At 39.3% G+C, this 14,827-nt stretch overlaps 1 long non-coding RNA gene across 1 annotated transcript in view; it reads right to left on the bottom strand.

Annotated features, from left to right (window-relative positions):
* Positions 1–316: 316 nt before the first annotated feature.
* LOC144456720 (uncharacterized) overlaps positions 317–14,827 on the bottom strand; it is a 38,238-nt gene continuing 23,727 nt past the window's right edge. The window contains exon 3 of the long non-coding RNA XR_013485750.1: positions 317–606. This is a non-coding gene — a long non-coding RNA (uncharacterized LOC144456720). The remainder of the gene's footprint in view (positions 607–14,827) is intronic.

Raw genomic sequence — 14,827 nt, 5'->3', positions numbered from 1 at the left:
CAAAATCACACACATAATAAGCATCAGAGATGGGATTTGAACCCAGGTCCTATGACCAGAGAAAGTACTCCCTCTATTCTACAATGTTCCTCTTTTCACTTTTCTGCTTATTGAATTTCTATTCATCCTTTAAAGCCCATTTCAAATGCCACTTTCTCTATAAAATCTTCTCCAATCCCTCAACTCAATAATGACCTCTCCCCTTCTATCCCACATAGCATTTTATTATGTACCTTTTTTAAATGTATTTATCAGATAAGATTGTCTATCTTGGTTACTTTTGTACATTCGTGTGCAAATTACTTGAGACAAGAAATAATTTTGATATGTTTTTATTCTGCGACAGCAATGATCAGGTATGTATGTGTGCTTCTGCTGACACTGGGCTGACTCAGAACACTTGACCTTGACCAGATGAAACAGGATTGAGCTGGTTTCCTCACCTTTGCTTACATAAGTTTCTGTCAGTTGAGTGCCAGATTTCAAGCCATGCACATGCTTCACGGCTCTCTTTTGATGTGTTGTAAATTCTGAGGTTTTTAAGAATGGATATGACTCCAAGGAAGTGTGCCAAAGTTGTATCCCCTAAATAACACACGTCAATACCTGCAAGAAGCAGAACAGAAGCTCTTGATGAGGGGAAGTCAGGCATTTAGAGGGTCACACAAAGCTCATAATGAAGCTGGATCAGTTATACTAAATGCAAAGAAAAGTGTGGCCAAAAACAAACAAACAAACAAAAAAAGCGATGCTAAGAACTTGAAAAAGATCACTGTAAAACATCCTAATTAATTCTCAAAGAATAAGCAAAGACCTTCAAAAGGAGAAGACAGCTAGAGGGGTCATTATTGATTACCCTACAATCCCTTATAGGATTAAGTGAAGTTGAAATAATAGTGAGAAGACTAGTTAGAAAAAAAATGGCTGCTAACCATTTCTTTGAATTAAAAAAAAAAACTCTTATGATAGATGAGACAAAACAAAGACAAGTAGTGAAGATTAGAAGAAGGTAAAGTGATGCAGTAGATAGGGTGCCTGAGTCGGAGTCAGGAAGACTCATCTTTCTGAGCTCAAATCCAGCCCTGGACACTTACTAGCTGTGTGATCCTGGGCAAGTCACTTAACCCTGTTTGCCTCAGTTCTTCATCTGTAAAATGATCTGGAGAAATAAATGGCAAACCACTCCAGGATCTTTGACATGAAAACTCCAAAAATGGGGTCACAAAGAGGGGGACACGACTGAACCAAATTTTACTGATGAAATTCTCTTTTTCATTCAAAGATCCACCAAAACTGTTGTCAGAAGAAGCTGAAGTGAGCCTTGGGGAAGCTAGGTGACCAGTGCATACAGCACTGGGTCTGGAGGCACAATAGTACACTGTTGAGACTCATGCATTGTTTCAACCATTCTGGATAACAGTTTAGAGCTATTCCCAAAATGTCACCAAAGTGCTCACCCATTGATCAATACTAATACCACAAGAAGGTCAGTGGAGAGAGAGAGAAAGAGAGAGTGAGAGAGAGAGAGAGAGCGAGAGAGAGAGAGAAAGGAGTAATTTGTTAAAAAAATATTTATAGCAGCACTTTTTGTTATGACAAAGAAGTGGAAACAAAATAGGTACCCATCAATTGGGGGTGACTGAAAAAATGATATATGAATGCAACGGAATTTTTTACTGTGCCACTGGACGGCACATTCAGAGAGCTATGCAAAGATATACCAATTTATGAAGAGTGAAGAACAATTTACAGGATGATTACAATAATAACAGAGCTTTGGGCCCGGAACCAGGAAGATCTGAGTTTAAATGTGACTTTATCGACTTCCTAGCTATGTGACCTTGGGATAGTCATTTAACCTCTGATTTAGCCTCATCAGCAAAATGAGAATGATAATAGCACCTACCTTCCAGAGTTATTGTGAGAGTAAAAAGAAATAATATGTAGAAAATGCTTGGCACAATGCCTGGCACATAGTAGGTGCTACAAACCTGTTAAAGGATGTCTATAGATGCGCCAGTCCCTCTAAAGCACTTATTTATATGCCATCAGAATTCTCCTGGAACCACGCTCCCTAATGTCTTTCTTATAGGGAGACTGCATCAGAGAAACAGGCTAATGGGATCTACCCATGTGCTGGACCCTCATTAAATATGAATTTGAAAACCACTCACTGTGTGGAATAGATGATCACAGTTCCTAGCAGAGTACTTTTCTCTGTTCTTCCTGTTTTGAGATGTTTGTGATTGTTGACTACTGAATTCTTAATTAAGAGAAATAATGAAATTTGGTATCACTATATGCTGATTAGAATTCAACATTCACCAAGCATTTATTAAGTGTCTAATATGTACCAGGCACTAGACTGGGCCCTCAGTGTATAGAAACAAAAGTGAAATAACCCCTGTCTTTCAAGCAGCTTATATTCTATTGGGGAAGAAACAGCACATATTCATATCCATAAATACAAAATAGATATTCCTTTATATGTACATGGCTATACACACACACACAGTAGTACAGAAGAGGTTTCAGGAAAAGTCACATGTAGAATTGACATTTGAATTGAGTTTTGAAAGATAATTGGTACTCTAAGGGGCAGTAAAATGGCACAGTGGGACCCGAGTTCAAATCCAGCTTCAGACACTAGCTATATAACTCCAGGCAAGTCACTTAACTCTGTTTGCCTCAGTTTCCTCATCTGTCAAATGAGCTGGAGAAGGAAATAGCAAACCACTCCAGTGTCTTTGCCAAGAAAACCCCAGAGTCAGACATGACTGAACAAAACATGCTTTACAATAACGGATAAAAGCATGGAGATGGGGAATGAAATGTTGTCTACAAAAAATAGTAAGCGGACTTGTTTGACTGATATATAGAGTTCATAGATGGGAATAATTTTCAGTAAACATGGAAAGGTAGGATGGAGCTTTAAACGCCCAACAGGAGGGATTATATTTCATCCTAAATGAACCACCAGAACAAAAGAGTTAACAAGATCAGACATGTGCCGTAGGAATCAGGATTGGGACCAGGAGCCCACGACAATCAGGTTTTAAACCCTGCTGCTACTTTAACTCCTTGTTTAGCACATTAGGTTAAAAGGGGAAGACAACTTGCAGGAGCTGTTAGAAAGCAGCCTGATGCTATGTGTTCCGAGGCCAGGCATAGGAAGCCAGTCACAGATTGGAAAAGCCTGACTTGCCAGACAACTATTCATAGACCTTTTCCCTCAGCCACCCAGAGTCGTGGCCAGAGGGTGAGAGGAGATCTAGGAATGTGCAAGGGAGCAACAGGAGGAGATCCCTGCTCCTGGCACAAACTCACATCCACACTTCCTCTTCCTCAGCTACTAACCCTAACCTCCTTCTGAACCTTGACTGACAATAACAATTTCTGATTCCTATTATCCAAGCATTTTTACATTAATTTTGTTTTTACCATACTGTAAGCACATTGAGTCAAGAATTCAGCACTGAGAGCCAAAAAGGATGGGATTTCAAGACAATCTGGATTCTAATCCTAGCTCTACAATGTAGTATTTGTATGACTATGGGCAAACAACTTCCCCTCCCTAAAACTCTAAAAAAAGTTTCCTTCAATAAGCATTTATATAACACTTTAAGGTTTGCAAAGCATTTTACAAATAATATCCTCTTTTAGCCTTATAAAAACCTTGGGAATTATTAGCCTCATTATATAGATGAGAAAACTGAGGCAAGACAGAGGTTAGGTGACTTGACCAGTGCCACACAGCCCATAAGCATCTCTGAGATGGACTTGAACTCAAATCTTCCCGATTCCAGGTCTAGCATTCTATCTGTTGGACCACCTAGAGGACTCCAAAGATTCCTTCTAACTCTAAATCCTATGACCCTGTGTCCCACAGAAAAAAAAAAAACACAGAAGCACAGAGAATTTACTTGACCTGCCCCAAGGTGACAAAGCTATAACATTATAGAATGAAGACACCTGGTTAAACATTCTTTCTTAAATCAAGCTCTAGGGCAGCTAGGTGACTCAATGCATAGATTGCCAGGCCTAGAGTCAGGAACACAAACTATCTGTGTGGCCCTGGGCAAGTCACTTAACCCTGTTTGCCTCAGTTTTCTCATCTATAAAATGAACTAGAGAAGGAAATGGCAAACCATTTCAGTATCTTTGTCAACAAAACTCCCAACAGGGTCACAAAGAGACAGACACGGCTGAAACAACTCAACCACAAATCAGGCTAATTTAGGTCTCCAACCCTGCTAGTTCCAGGTTATTCTAATTGCTCCCTAATCCTGCTTGCTACCTCCTAAGACACACAATTGCTGGCAGACAATTGTAGGGGTGCTGAGGAAAGAGGATGTGAAGTTTGGGGGCAGGGTTTTTTTTCCCATTCATAGACTCACAGCATCTTAGAGCTGGAAAGGTCTTCAGAGATCATCTAACTGAGCCCCTCTCTGAAGTAAGAATCTCCTTTATACAATTCTCTCTGTGCTCCTGTTGATTGCTTTTCCCTCCCCCAACTCTACACTAAAAGTCAACTGGTAGAGAACATTCCTCCCCTGGCTGTATCAGACCATTTGGTTATAATTTTTCCCCTGATGTTTAGCAATGTACCTGGCCCAAAGTGGGCACTTCACAAATGTTCATTGATCGGTTGACTGCTGAATGACAGATTGAATGTCACATAGACCACTGTGGCTCTGTAAGATCAGAATCCCCTTCTACACTTTCACTGAAAACCTTTCAGGACCTCAAGTTCTCCAGCTCACACAAGGACTGTTTCTATTTTTGTACTTTCAGAAACAAAACAAGCTCAAATGCCAGAGAGCAGACACTGAAAACAATAAATTGCACCAGACAAGGCCACATCCCTGGCATGTAGGAGAGAAAGGGGAAAAACATGCACACACAATTTTGAATAGCCTTTCAGAGGCAGATGATATTGAAATCCACCATGAGGTTGTGATTCAAGGTCTGCCTTCCTCTTCTCTGGCTGAGGGCCATAGGTTGAGCTTGTTTTTGACTGTGTGGAGATTGTCTGGGTTCCAGCAACATCCAGGCACCACCTCTCTGCCTTCCAAAGTGGAAAATACTCCAGAGAGATTCAGGAACAAACGCTTCTGAAGGAATGAAGTGATGGTGAATCTTTCACAGGTAGTCAATCAACTCTCCTGTTAGAACACCTCAGGTATGGCAAGAACACTGAATTTGGAGTGAGATTCCTAGGTAATATCCTGGCTCTACCACTTACTATCTTTGTAACTTTAGGACTTTAATGTCTTTGTGACTCAGTTTCCTCAACTTGTAAAATGAGGAAATAGACTAGATGACCTCCGAGGTCCCTCCTTTTTTTTAAATTGATGACCCTATGATGCAGTAAGATGTTGTGGCTTTGGTGGGGTAGGGAAACAGGAGTTCAGGACTTCCCTGCTACCATTAAGGGCACCACCATCCTACCAGTCAGCCAGACCCACAAACTTGGTGCCATCTTTCACTCCTCACTTACACTCATCCCACATATTTAATCTGTTGCCAAGGCCTGTCATGTCCATCTTTACATCTTTCACATACATCCCCTTCTCTTCTCTGATATAGCTGTCCCCTTTGTACAGGCCCTCAAAGCCTAGACTATTGCAATAACCTTCTGGTTGGTCTACCTGTCATGTGTATCCCCACTCCCATCCATTCTCCCCCACACCCATCCCCCAGCTGCCAAAGTGATCTTCCTAAAGCAGTGTCACTCTCCTACTTAATAAACTCCAGTGGCTCCCTATTGCTTCCAGGGTCGCAACCTGACCCCTTCCTACTTTTCCTGCAGTCTTACATTATTCTAGTGTCCATGTAATTTATGATCCAGCGGCGCTGGCCCTCTTGCGGTCTCTCCCACATGGTAGCCTACCATCTACTTCTATGATTTTTCATTGACTGTCTCCTATGCCTAGAACACTCTCCTTCTCATCCATGCCAGAGGTATCTAAAAGCATAGCCAGAAGGCTGAATTATGCCAGGCAACACTTCCCAGGGAAGCCAGCAGCAGATTAAAATATCACTGGGAAATAATTAGCAAAACAAGAGGCGGCTAGGTGGCACAGTGGATAGAGCACTGACCCTGGATTCAGGAGGACCTGAGTTCAAATACAGCCTCAGACACATAACACTTACTAGCTGTGTGACCCTGGGCAAGTCACTTAACCCCATTGCCTAGCCTAACAATAATAATAATTAGCAAAACAAATCAAAATATAATAGAACATAGATAATGCTGATATTTGGTTCTCTACCTCAAAATTCAGCCCACAGAGATCCTTAGATACAATTTAGTGACCCCATTCTATTTGAATATGATGCCACTGACTATGTCTCCTGGTTTTCCTGGCTTCCTTCAAGAGTCAGATCACACCTCACCTTTTGCAAGAGGTCTTTACCAGCCGCCTTCTCCCTGCTAATTTCCTTTCTCTGAGGTTACCTCTAATTTCTTACATATGCATATATTCATTCACATATGTATATGTATCTATCTATATAGATAGATAGATACATATATTCACATATACATGCATATAGACACATATATGTATATTCAGAGTTTAGGGAAAGAGGATTCCCTTTGATCTGGGCTAAAATTCCTATTTCCTGTCCAATATCAATCAATCAACATATACATATATATATATACATATATATATTTACCTATGTATATACATGTATATACACAAATACACAATACTATATGCATGTTTTTGTGTATGAATGTATATATGTACTATCACATAGTTGCTTTCATGTTGCCTCTCCATTAGAATGTCATCTCCTTGGGGGAAGATAACAATGTTAGCCTTTCTTGTTAACCTCAGTGTTTAGCCCAGTACCTGGTACAGAGTAGGTACTTAATAAATGTTTGTTGACTTAACAAAACATGCAAAGATATGTAAATCACAGTTCTGCCTGATGGAGGTAAGTTCCAGCAATGGAATAAACTAAATTTGGATTTAGAGGACTTGGGTTCAAATCCTTGCTCTTCTGCTTGCTATCTTTTTGCCTTTGGGAAAGTCAATTAAATTCTATATTAAAGTCAATTATAAGTTGAAACAGTTGGATTAGATGGCCTCTAAGGTCCCTTCCACTTGTAAGTCCTATGATCCTACTTGACATCAACCCATTAATGACTACTCTTTGGATATAATTCTTCAACTCCTTAGGAATCTACACTATACTCAGAGGACCTGGCCCCTATTTTGTATTGGTCATCTGTTACCTGCCTTCGCTTTCATCTTTTTTTCACATGTATCTTTTAAAACTCTAAGTAAATTGATGAATTTCCCCATGCATTTACATCAGTCCCCTTATATAGAGCCTTCTTTTATTACTCCTCATTGGAATTGTTTCTACTTGCATTTTCAGAATTTCATTCTTGAAAGCTTTCCATAATCCCTTAGGAGCTCTGCCTTGAGTTGATTTTAGGCTATGGGATCCTACATAACCTTGGGAATACTTCCTCTGCTTGATTTTCAGCTATGGAATTCTAGATAATCTTTCTCAGAGCCTTTCTACAGGAAGTCTTTCCAATCCCTCTTGATTCTGAGCCTGCTCTCTGTTGATGACTTCCTATTTATCCTCCATATGGCTCATTTGTACATATTTGCTTATGTGTTGTCTCTCCCATGAGATTGAAGGCTCTTCAAGGGCAGGGACCATCTTTTGCCTTCCTTTGTATCCTCAGCACTGAGCATAGTGCCTGGCACATAATAGACATTTAATAAATCCTTATTGATTGACTGATCCTTGGAATTCCCTTTCCCAAAATCTAAGGCACCTTATCTGCCTATGCCGATTTCCCTTTGCCTTCTCTATCAGGAATTCTAAGATGAGGTGCTCACTCCTCCCACCCCTGGCTAAGGTTCATATCATTTCTACTTCTTCCTTTTGTATTAAAATCAGCTTTGGAACAATCATTTGTTCCCCTCACTGCTTCCCCACTTTTTGAATAACAACTTTAGATGTCATCTGGTCTCACCTCCACATTTTAGAGATGAAGGAACTGAGTTTTATGTGACTTATGAGGTTAAATGACTTACCCACAGTTATGCAGGTGGGTAGTTTGGGTCTAGAATAAGAGGGCCTTGAATACCTAGATCAGAATCTTGGATCCTGTCTTCTCTACAATAGGGAACTAACTGTCCAAAATTTCTGAACAAGAGAGTAAAGTCACTTAGAAACTAAAAGATGGAAAAAAAATTAAATGCATTGAAACCCTATGACATCATTATAAGGAAACTGAGACAATTACATAGAGGGAAAAAAACCTCTCTGGGACTTTTGGTCAAATCATAAAAAGAAAAAATAAAACTTGTTTAACATAAAAAATACCTATCTAGCCCAGATATTTGTTGAGAAAGTTAGAAGTTGCACAGTACTAACTTGCCTTGAAATGAATAACCCAGGTATATTGACCCAAGGTAAATATGTTGACCAAGACAGGATCAAGATGATGTTTCAATACAAAGTCTATTAAAAGCTGAAGTAAGTCTGTTTCCTGGATGTCTTTTATCATGAATATCTGCTACAGGTTTATGAGGACTCCTTCCCTGTCTGTCTCTTTCTGGATTATAAAAGTGCTTTTAGGGGGTTTTATATTGATTTCAAACATTGTAAGAGAAAAGACTTTTTTTTCTTTTTTAGAGTTTCCCAAGAACAAGCAGAGCCACACCATTTTAGAGAGACAAGAAGAGTTCCCTTCCAAGTTAATTTGACTCAGTAGGCATTTATTAAGTGCCAACTTTGTGGAGACATTTAGTTATGTTCTGGGTATACGAGACAAAACAAAAAGGAGTCCCTGCCTTCAAGGAGCTTACATTCTTCCCGGGAATTAGGGGAAGAGGGACGTATATCTGCACAGATTAGCAAATATAAAATATACACAAAGTAAGTACAAAATAATTGGGAAGAACACTAATAATTGGGGGATCTGCACTTTGAAGTTAGGGAGGGTTTGAAAGAAGTAGACATGAGGAGAGAAAACATTCCAGTTACTGAAGCAGCCTACAAACTCAGACAAACCATTGCAGAAGGAATATTTATTTGGTGAGTATGTCAAATAACATTTTTAAATGGACCGCTTCTTTACCCCCAAGCTCCCCACAGTTTTCTATTGGGCCCATCTTCAACATCCCCTACACAGGATTTAAAGTATGCTAGACCCCAGACTATGAACCTCTGATCTATACAGGCTCAGTTTCTTCATCTATAAAATGATGGGTTGAATGATATGAAGTCGCTTCTGACAGAGATCATGATGGTTTTACTCCAACCATCTAACACAGTTCCTGGAACATTGCTGAGTCCCAAGCATTTGTTAGGTTCTGCATGGTACAGTGACAAAACAACTGAACTTGACAAATCTAGGACCCAAGTTCAAATTCCACTTAATGGCTTTCACAGCTTTGGTGACCATAGGCAAATACCTTTACCTCCTCTGTTTCCTCCCTTATAAAATTGAGGGATTGGATTGGAAGGTCTCTTCCAGCTCTAAATCTATGATTTCTATGAATTGAGCTGGAGTGATTCTATTTCTAAATGCTATTCCAAAGGCCTCAGACGAAAATTCATTGTCACCTGTTGTTAATTCAATCCCATAAGCATTTAAAAATTTTTATCTATTTCCCCAAACTCTCCTATGCAAACTTCATCAAGATAGGAGTGGCTCTAGAACTTGATACTCTGATAGAACTAGCAAGAAAGTGGGGTGGGGTGGGGATGGGGGGAGGCTCAGGATGAAGTTCCTGACTATTAAAGATACAATTTATAAAAGATGACACTAAGGGATGTAATTTTGCCAGATTCTTTCATGGCATGGAAGAAGGAAAGAGGACAGAAAATGCACTGAACAGAGAATGAATTTTAGTGGTTCACACAATTCACTGTAGCCATTATTGTATAGTCAGATCCATTACTCAGTATTTTACTGACGGCAATTTGCAGTTCAACGACCTATCTCAAGTTTTCTCATTAAAATAAAAACTTATGATCCTGACCCAAAACAGAATCCTAAAGGACTCTCTGAATCACCAATAAAATATTAAGCTATGTTTAGAATAGATTCTACATTAAATACAATTTACTGAAATCTAATTATTTGTAAAGTGATATTCCATGGTAGAATAATGTGGGACGACCCAAAAATCTTTTGGGATCCAGAACTATAAGCTATTAAAGTTTAAAACTTCCCTAAGACTTTTGTGACATTATATATATATATATATATATATATATATATATATATATAAATGTGTATGTATGTATGTATGTATGTATACACACACACACACACACACACACACATACACACACACATGTACCTACATATTAACTTTTTATTAACCAGAAAACCCCATTCCCCCAGCATACCAAGTAACAGAATCTGAATTTTATTGCTTGCCCAGGCATCAATTCTGGGTAAACTTGCTTGAGGCAGGAAAAGTTATTCAGCCATAGACTGGGATTTTCTCATTTCCAGTGTAGCATTTGATCATAAGGGGTACCATGGAATGCTTACAGCTAATATGATGCTCAGTATGTTCTCATAATAATTAATAGTGAAGCAATATACTGTAGCAGAATGACTTCTGGATTTGGAGGAGTCAAACGACCTGTGTTCAAAACTCAGCTCTGTCATTTATTAACTAGATACCCTTGGTCAAGTCATTTAACTTTGTTGGTCTTCTTTGTCTGGAAAATGAAAGGGTTGGAATAGATGACCTCTAACACTCTTTCTGATGCTAAGCCTGTGATCTTATTATACATTAAGGGAGACAAATCACTCCCCGCCTACAACAATCCTGAGAGATAAGTAATAGGTCTTGTTTTGCCTGTGTTGAAAATAGAAAAACTAATGTCAGAAATGTTAGGTGATTTGGTCAAAGTCACATGTCGATAAGTATCAGAGCCAAAATTAGAACCCAGGTCTTATAACTCAAAAGTAAGTACTTTTCCATTACACAATAATGGAATTATGAATATTAAGAAGGGAAGAGATTATTGCTGAGGTAAGTGGAATTCTTAGGAAAAAATTCAGGAAGCTGGATAGCTCCTGAGAAAGCACAGAAGGCTTGGGGGAATAAAACACTTCATTTTCTGTGAAACCCAAAGTTACATTAGTTTAAGGAGGTAGTCAGGACAAGTCACAGGGAGATCAATATATCAGGTAGACTTTGTCCTTCTTCTATCCTTACTAACCCTTCCCAAGATACAGACCTCAAAACTGATTGGACAAAGGAGAATCCTCTCCTATATTCTTCTCCTCTAATGGTTTGGTGAATTTTTGTTCCCTTAGTAACTTTTGGGGGGATTACTGATTCCTGGCTCCCACATCTACTACTATACCTTCTCTCCTTATTTCATGTGTGACAATGAACCTGTTTTAAGATCTGTGCCTCCTTGCTTATTCTTATCAAAGAGGCTTGCTTTCAATCAGCTATTGTTGGCTTTCCTATGTGGCTGAAGCATCAATTATCTGTCCTTTTTAAAATTAAATTTTTTTCTATTTTCTAATTAATTAATTCCATTTTCTTTCCTTCCTATCTGGAAAAAAGAAAAATTTGATTGTAACAAATAGGAATAGTCAAACAAGACAAATTCCTATACTGGCCATGTCCAAAACTGTATGTTTCAATCTGCATCCTTGGTTCACCACATCTCTGTTGGGAGGTGGTAACATTCTTCATCATTAGTTCTCTGGAATCATAGTTAGTCATTGCATTGAACAGAATTGTTAAGTTTTCCTTAATTGATCTTTTCTAAAGTTTCAAACTAATGGGGGCCAGGGTACTCAACTAAAGAAGAACTGAACAAATTTAAGTAATGACAAAGGGAATCATTTCAGACACTAAATATCTTTCAGAAAGAGCCTGTCTGGTATAATGGAAAGAGTGAGAGACTGAAGTCAGAAGACCTGGGTTTTGATCCTGGCACTAACTTTTAGTAGTTTGTGAGTATGCATGAATCTATGAGCCTCAGTTTCCTCATCTACCAAACAGAAATAGAAAGCCTCTAATTTCCATTCAACAATCATCTTTTAAGCATGTACTACTTGAAAGCACCATGCTAAAAACTGAGGATGCAAAGGCAAAGCCTGAAATAAATCCTGCCCTCAGGGAGCAGGGTAGATATAATGTGCTCAAAGATAAATCAAGAAGAAGTAATTGAGGTTGGGGTTGGGAGGGAGGGGTGACACACTAACAACTACAGGGGACAGGAAAAGCCTCATGTAGAAGGTGGACCCAAAACTGAGTCTTGAAGGGATCCAGGGAGTCCAAGAGAGGGAGACAATATTAGTCCTGCTCCCTCAATTCTGGGTCCTACTTGCCCAGATTCTCCTGGCTTCTTCTGTGCCCTCTGTCGTTGAATTATGTGGCCCAGCCCTAGTGATTTGTTTGAGAAGTGATTCTGACCTTCAGTTACCATATTTGCCTGCATAGTCTCTACCTTCAAGGTACTCCTATCAGGAGGACTTTTGGTTGGCAGCCATCTTGTCCTGGTGGTCAGAAAAAAATAAAAAAACACCAGAAATAATAGTGTCCTTGGGCAAGAAGAACATCCTTAGGTCATTTGAGAGTCATTTTACAAGACAGCAAACAGTGATTGAGAAGAGATTAAGATAAAATAGACCAGGTACAAAGCAACAAGTCAAAAACCATGGAGCTATCATAATAGGTTCAAAGAGTAGCAGTTAGCAAGTTCAGTGGTCTTCCAAAATTCCTTAATTTTTCGTTCCATGAGGCTTTGAGCTCTGGGCTCAGGGTTGGTCACTGGACTCTCTCCTGCCATATCATTACAAATTTAGTATTGAAAGGGATTTTAAAGGTCACTTGGTCCAACTTCCTCACTTAATAGAGGAAGAAATGGAAATCCACAAAAGATTTGTGATTTGGCCAAGGTCACATAGACATTTGGTAGCGGAGTTGAGATTTGAACCTGAACTCTGACTACAAATCTTGTGTCATTTCTTCTTTACCACAGCTGCCTCAATACCCTCCCCACCAAGGGATATTTTTGATAATATTTATATAGCAACTTAAGGTCTTCAAAAGATTTTACATATTTCATCTCATTTGACCCTCATAATATCCCAATGTAGTATTATTAGTATTAATAGGATTTATTATTATCCTCATTTTTAACAAATGAGAAAACTGAGGCTAAGAGACACTAAATGACTTGCCCGAGGTCACACAGCTAGTTAGCATCTAAGGCAGGATTTAAACTCGGGTCTTTCTCACTTTGAGTCCAGGGCTCTACCCTGTACATCTAGCTGCCTTCTGCACATTATACAGGAAGCTTTGAAAATCTGCCCACTCTCAGCCCCAAACCTCACACTACAGAATCACAGACTTTCTGAATCGGAAGGGACCACAGGGGTCATCTAGTTCAACTTAACAAGAATCCTGTTTACACCATTCCTGAAAAGTGGTCTAGCCTTTGCTAGAAAACCTCCCCTGAGGGAACAACCACTCCCTCCTGAGGTGGCCCAACCCATTTCTGGATAGCACTAATCAGTAGGATGTTTTTCCTTACATTGAACCAAAATCTGCCTCCTATAATGTCTCGGTTTCTAACAGAAGTCTAAATCTACTCTAAATCTGTTAGATTTCAGACTAGTCAAAACACTTTAAAAACCAGAGAGGTGGGGGATCAAAGCTTTCAAAGGAAGGATATAGTGGAAAGACACTACCCAAATCAATTGCCTCTCAGTATCCCTACTTTTTCCTCTAAGACCCAATCTCTAGCTGGTTCTGAGTTTCTTTCTAACTTGATGATACAGAGTTTCCTCCAGGGACTTCTCTTTAACTTTGGTAATTTGGTGACTCCGGCTCCTCATTTTTTTTAATCCTCTGGTTCCCTAATAATACTTTTGACTCACATCTTCCTCTTTGTGCGTCCACATCAGTATCTGGTAATCAGTTCCCCTTCCCACTTTCAGAAGACTAAGGAGCTGAAGGGTTAGAGATATGAGTGAGAGGATCCACTTTTATGCTGCCTCTCTCTGGACCCTAGCTGTCAGACTCTAGTGCCCCTAGTTAATTCCATGAGTCCTGTACCTCCAGGCTAGGAAAAGGCCAATAAACCAAATTTCTTTAGTTGACTATTGTGTTTGTAGAACATTTCATAATCTCAGGATTGTAAGGGAACAAGGTAAACTTCAAAGTAAACACCTTGAAGGCAAGGACTGACAGTTTTGTCTTTGTAATCCCAGCACCTAGCACTATGCCTTGCAAATAGTAGGCTCTTAATACATGGTTGATGAATTTAAATGGAATTGATCACAATTAATCTAGAACGAGTTATTATATCTGAAGCACAAGTCCTCACTACAAATTCCCAGCAAAAAGCCACTTGAGCTGAGCTTAAGCACTTCCAAGAATGGGGAATCCAGTCCATTCTACTTTCAAATAGCTCTAATAATTAGGAAGATTTTCCTTATTTGGAGACAAAATCTGGCCCCATGAAATCTCAGCTCATCGCTCTTAGTTCTGTCCTCCACTGCATTGTTATCCTCTTTCTATGGCTGAATTTAAGCCCATGCAAATCTGTGTTCCACAAACCAGTGAACTTTCAAAAAAAATTCCGAAGCCTGCATAGAAATGACCATGAATATAAGTGATAGAGGTTCTCACTGCTGATTTGCTTATAGTATGTCATTGTTACAGATCACTTTCATTTACAGCATGCTATATAATGGAAAGAAAACTAGATTTGAAGTCTAAACAACATAGGTTCAAATCCTCACTTTACTGCCTTAAGATGTTGGATAAGTCATTTACTTTCCCTGAGCTTTGGG

This window comes from Phascolarctos cinereus, unplaced genomic scaffold (assembly GCF_003287225.1).
Source record: "Phascolarctos cinereus isolate Bilbo 61053 unplaced genomic scaffold, phaCin_HiC Scaffold_4;HRSCAF=312, whole genome shotgun sequence".
Lineage (NCBI taxonomy): Eukaryota > Metazoa > Chordata > Mammalia > Diprotodontia > Phascolarctidae > Phascolarctos > Phascolarctos cinereus.
The sequence above is the reverse complement of the archived record's forward strand: the minus strand, read 5'-3'. Positions and strand labels throughout refer to the sequence as shown.